Below are 5,285 nucleotides of genomic sequence, written 5' to 3' on the forward strand. Positions count from 1 at the left end.
CATCGTTTGTCGTTCCTCCGGGCTCATTCACTTGGTATGTCCAATCCTCGTTGTTGTACAGGGTAGCCGTTTGGGAGTCAGCCTTCCGTGATTGAAATACCATCCATTTGTCAACCTTTGGAGGAAACTGGTACTTATACTTTTTCTTGTTCTCTCCTGCAATCTGATCATCTATTTCTTGCGAGTACTTTAGAAAGTATGCTCTCAACTTGTTGAATGCGTATTGAACTATTACCGTCACCGGCAACGCACGGACACCCTTCAACACCCGGTTGAAGCATTCTGCCATGTTACTTGTCATTTGACCATATCTTCGGCCATCTTCGTCATAAGCTCGTGCCCACTTGGCCCGAAGTTCAATGTGCCTGTTCAGAAACTCAAGCCCACCTGCATCAAGTTTTTTGTTTACAAGCAAAGCATTGTACAATCTTGCAAATCGTTTGTCCGAAAATGCTTGACAACAATCTTGAAGATCATCCGCCAACTCCTTGCTACCACATGCCCGGTAGAAGTTTGCAAAGAAATGCCTCATGCACCATCGATGATGCAAAGGAGCATGGCCGGGAATGACAATGTCAACCGCGTTAAGTATGCCTTGATGGCGATCCGATATGACACATATTTCCCTCTCAAACGGTAATACTTTGGTTCTCAAAATATGCAAGAACCATTCCCAGTTAACATTGTTCTCTGCCTCAACCAAAGCAAAAGCCAAAGGCATCAACCGGTTATTGGCCTCACTTGCTATTGCAACCAACAAAGTGCCCTTGAATTGTCCGGTCAAAAACGTGCCATCGATGGAGATGATAGGACGACAGTGCTGGAAAGCCCTCACACATTGCTCAAATGCCCAAAATGCACGGCCAAATACGCGGACCCTATTTCCATTCAGAATCCTTGTTTTCTCCCCATACGGCTCGACCACATGAACCATGCCCGGGTTAGTGTGGGCAATAGCTCCCAACAACCTAGGTATGCGGTTGTATGCTTCCTCCCAATCACCATACAACATCTTGAATGCGGCTTGCTTTGCTTTCCATGCCTTACCATATTTCACCTCGTAGTGAAAGAGGGCTTTCACAAGGTCTTGTACGCTTTTTATGCTCATTGTAGGAAGAGAGGAGATGGAGTTGGAAATCCTATAAGCGATGAACTCGGAGGTGAGTTGTCTATGGCTTTGCGACGAAAGGGCACCATCAACCCTCTTGCCTCGACACATGTGAGGCATACAACTGACAATGTTCCATCCTGGCCCTCCTTTCCATGGTCTTGCACGGACAATCCAAGGACACCCTCTATCCTCACATGCAACCATGTAACGCAGCTTCATGTTTGAATGAACAACTTTGTGTGGCCTATAATGCGTAACAGAATATTCATCCAACCACATCTTCAGTTCAAAGAATGTTTCGAACTTTGACCCCGGCGAATAATATTCTTCCCATGTGTGTCCCGATGAGAAGGTGGCCTAACTCCAAACAATATGCCTTCGCCTCCATCAACCACGGCTTCATCCGCAAGGCTAAGATCCTCGAACAATGGTGTCCGGTGATCACGCTTTAATACCTTCATGAAAGCTTCAGCCTCCTTTGTCGTGAACCCTTCCTCATCAACTTCTTCATCGGGACCCTCATCGTCAGACTCAGAGGCATAGCCACGTGAGTACGGAATAGAATGGTCCATTGTCTCTTGCAAATTATATTTGTCCAAATCACCAAGATTGTTGTCATGAAGAACATTACCATCATTCTCATCATCATCGTGCTCATCATTAGCCTCTATCAATGGTTCATGTTCAATGTTGACCTCTTCGTTGGCCTCATCGACACAAGAAAGAGGTTCAATGTTGGCCTCTTCGTTGATGGGTGCAGGAATAGCTTCAACAATCGAAGAGGCAACCCGGTTCAAATCCAACAAGTTAGGAACATTTGTTTTGATGGCAAATAACTCTAGAGCCTTGTCTAGTGATTCGGCCACCGTATCCTTGTATGCAAGCCAACGTTGCTCGGAGTTGACACGCATGGTCTTCCAACGAATGTGCATTCCGAATCCCACATTATGCCTACCATCAAACTCAACTACATCACTAGGGTCCATCCAATTCAAATCCTTTCGGACTTGTTCCAACAGTTCACCATAGCTAGGACACAAATCGAACACCATGTCAAGCTCATCCGGGTCCGGATCAATATTGCCTTTTAAAAAGGCATCCTTGTCCACGTGATGAACATAAACACATGTTTTTCCCATACCTAAACAACAAAACATATAACTTTTTTTATAAGCAATCATACAAATACAATAACCCTAGCCTAACTTCCAAATAAGCCTAACCTCATCATAACCCTAACACAACCAAACATCCCTAACCCTAGCCTAACCATAGCCTAACCCTAGCCTAACCCTAAAACAACCATAATGCAAACATCCAAATAACCCTAATCCTAACCCCATCATACCCCTTGCCCTAACATACAAACAAATACAACAATATCATATACATCCCACATTTCATGAAAAACTAGGGTTTCCTCAAATTTGCAAAAAAAAAAAAAGACCACAAAAGATTTTTCTTTGGATGAGAATGAGGGGAGAGGTGGGGATTACCTTAGGAGAGTGATTGGACAACAAATGCCCGGTCCAAACCTTCAGATTTGATGATTTAGAGAAAGATTTGAGGGAGGGGCCAGTGGCTGGGAGAGGGGGCTGGTGGAGGGGAATGAGGAGGGGGTGGGGAGGGGGGCTGGCCCGTGGCCAGTTAAGTCAATGTGTGGCGCTTAAGCGTTCAGCGTCACACATTACAATGTGTGACGCCTGAGGCTTAGGCGTCACACGGCCTGGAGGGTGGGCCCTCCCTACCAGGTGGTCGGGGGGTGTGGCGCCGAACGGCTAGGCGTCACACAGTGTAGTGTGGCGCCTAGGTGTCGGGCGCCACACAAAAGGGTCAGCCGGGTAAAATATTTTTCCTGAGGGGTCACTCCGTGATTTCTTTCCCTCCACGGGTCATTTTTGTCGATTTTGCCCTCTTCACCTTCTGCCTACCACGGCTACTCATCTCTCTCCCGGCGCTCCTTCATCCCATGACCTCCCCCTTCCATCCCGCCACGTCGATGCACACCACCCCCGTGCTCAGCCCCATGGTGTGCCCCGCCATTCACACTCCTCCGTCGGACGCGACTCCTCCTCCAGCCGCTTCTCCCACGGCGCCCACCACAAGGACAAGTCAACGGGCTGGAAGGGAGCGCGGGAGGAGAAGGGGTGGCAGGAGATCGGGGTCATCGAGGAGGAGAGGTTGCTCGACGAGGAGGACCAACGCTGCCCCATGCCCAAGCGGTGAAAGTACTACCACATCTTTGTCGGCGACTTCGTCGTGCTCTTCACCTTCTTCGCCCTCGTGCTCTGGGGCACTAGCCACTCCTAGAAACCGTAGATCTCCATGAAGGTACCTTCTTCTCTCTCAGCTCTTGCTTCTTGGTCGGTCCATGGCCATGAGTTCTTGTTCTTGCTTGATGCGTTTGTTTCTGGAACTAACGATTGATTTTTGGTGGAAATTAAACGAAACAGAGCATCACATTCGAGAACTTCATCATCCAGGCGGGCACGGACGCGTCGCTGGTGCCGACGGACAATGGGCTCCAGCGACCACGGAATCGAGGGTCGCGTTGCCTATGCATTCCCCGGAGGCTCCGCTCCCATTCACCTCCACGCAACCACCGTGCACCGACGCCGATACATCGAGTCATCGCGAGTGGGCGACGGGCTACTCCGAGCTCCAGATCCACATCACTCTGGCGACGCCTGCAGTGCGCGCATTGTTGGGATGCAGTGCGCGCATATCTGGCATGCAGTGGACCGTCGACCCTTGGTTAGGCGTCGTGTCGTTCTATAGTCGTTGGCGTGCAGTTCGTCTCCAGTGCCAGAGAAGGGAGCTCATCAGACCCTTTGAAAAAACAGATGCTGTGTGTGCTGTGTTGGACGAGATGCAGTACGGGCGGATCTAGCATGGAGTGCGCCGCGGACCCTTGGTTAGGCATTGTGTCGTTCTGCAGTCGTTGGCGTGCAGCTCGTCCCCGGTGGCAGAGAAGGGAGCTCGTTGTACCCTGTGAAAAAACTGATGTTGTGTGTGCTGCGTTGGACGAGATGCAGTACGGACGTCGACATCATGCAGCTCGTCGGCGACTTACACGTGGTTCGGCAGCCAGCAGCATGGTTCTTTTGATTGCTAACGGATATGTGTGATGCGAGCTAACTGTGTGTTAATTTTTATCGAGTGGTTCATTTTTTTTTGAGAGGTTCACTTTTATTCCGTTGAGAAACATTATGTTAGCGGATACCCTCCCTCGGCTCTGAGCTCACCCACACCCCCACCCGGCGCCGCTGGCCACTCCGGCCGCGGCGGCCACCCACCAAGCACTTATGACCGGCCGGGGCAGGCCAATCCCCGGCGGTCCGCCGGCTCCCCCGACCCCTCCAGGCGCCGGTCCGCGCGACGCCACACCGCCCCGTGGTTCGTCGCCTGCGTCCCCTGCGTCGCCCCGGGTACTTCACCGCCTGCTGCCAGATCCGGCTCCCGCGCCGAGGCTCCTGCTCCGAGGAGAGTGCTCCTATGCTGCAACCGGCGGTCCGCCCCGCGCCTCCTCCTCATCACCGATGATGGGCATGGGACGAGATCCGCGGGATCTGGCTCCCTCCCCTGTCCCAGCGGAGACCGGGCGCATTCAAGCCCCGCGCGTCAAGTCCATCATCGTCGACTCCTCGGAGGTCGAGGTTGCCATTTCCGGGCCGGATCCTGGCTGGACTGAGGTGGCCCGGCGGGGAAACCGCCTGGCATCGGTGGATCCCTCGGTCCCCCGGTCTCTCCGAGGTACGCACCGGACGGACCGCCGCGGCGCCTCCACTGTTGATGCCCCGCACGCTGCGCGGCACCCATTAAATCCGTTCGCCGGCCGCTGCTTTCGTTGTCTTAGCAGGCGTCACCGCCTAGCTGCCTGCCGCGACCCAGTGCACTGCCTCACCTGTAGACGAGCGGGGCACATCGCCTCTCGCTGCCCCCAGAATCGCAAGGCGAAAGGGTCGGTTAGGGATAGGTTGGGTCCGGCACCTCGCGCGATTCAGCTGTCTCACCGCCTCCGGTTCCCTCCTCCACCTCCCACGGCCATGGCTCCGTCGGCTCCATCCATGCTCCGCCACCTTGACCCGTCTCGGCGCCCCAGGGAGAGTCGTTCCACCACCGTGCTCTCCCCTGCTCTGGATCAGGCCGTGTTTTTCCTCCGCAGCCACGCCGT

The 5,285-nt window shown here is 53.0% G+C and overlaps 1 long non-coding RNA gene across 1 annotated transcript; it reads left to right on the forward strand.

The window, feature by feature from the left end:
* The first annotated feature begins 3,063 nt into the window (after positions 1 to 3,063).
* Positions 3,064 to 4,266, forward strand: LOC123439849. Its single transcript, XR_006630196.1, has 2 exons — positions 3,064 to 3,442; positions 3,565 to 4,266. It is a non-coding gene; the product is annotated as an uncharacterized LOC123439849 (long non-coding RNA).
* The last annotated feature ends 1,019 nt before the right edge of the window (positions 4,267 to 5,285 follow it).

This window comes from Hordeum vulgare, chromosome 3H (assembly GCF_904849725.1).
Source record: "Hordeum vulgare subsp. vulgare chromosome 3H, MorexV3_pseudomolecules_assembly, whole genome shotgun sequence".
NCBI classification, from domain to species: Eukaryota; Viridiplantae; Streptophyta; class Magnoliopsida; order Poales; family Poaceae; genus Hordeum; species Hordeum vulgare.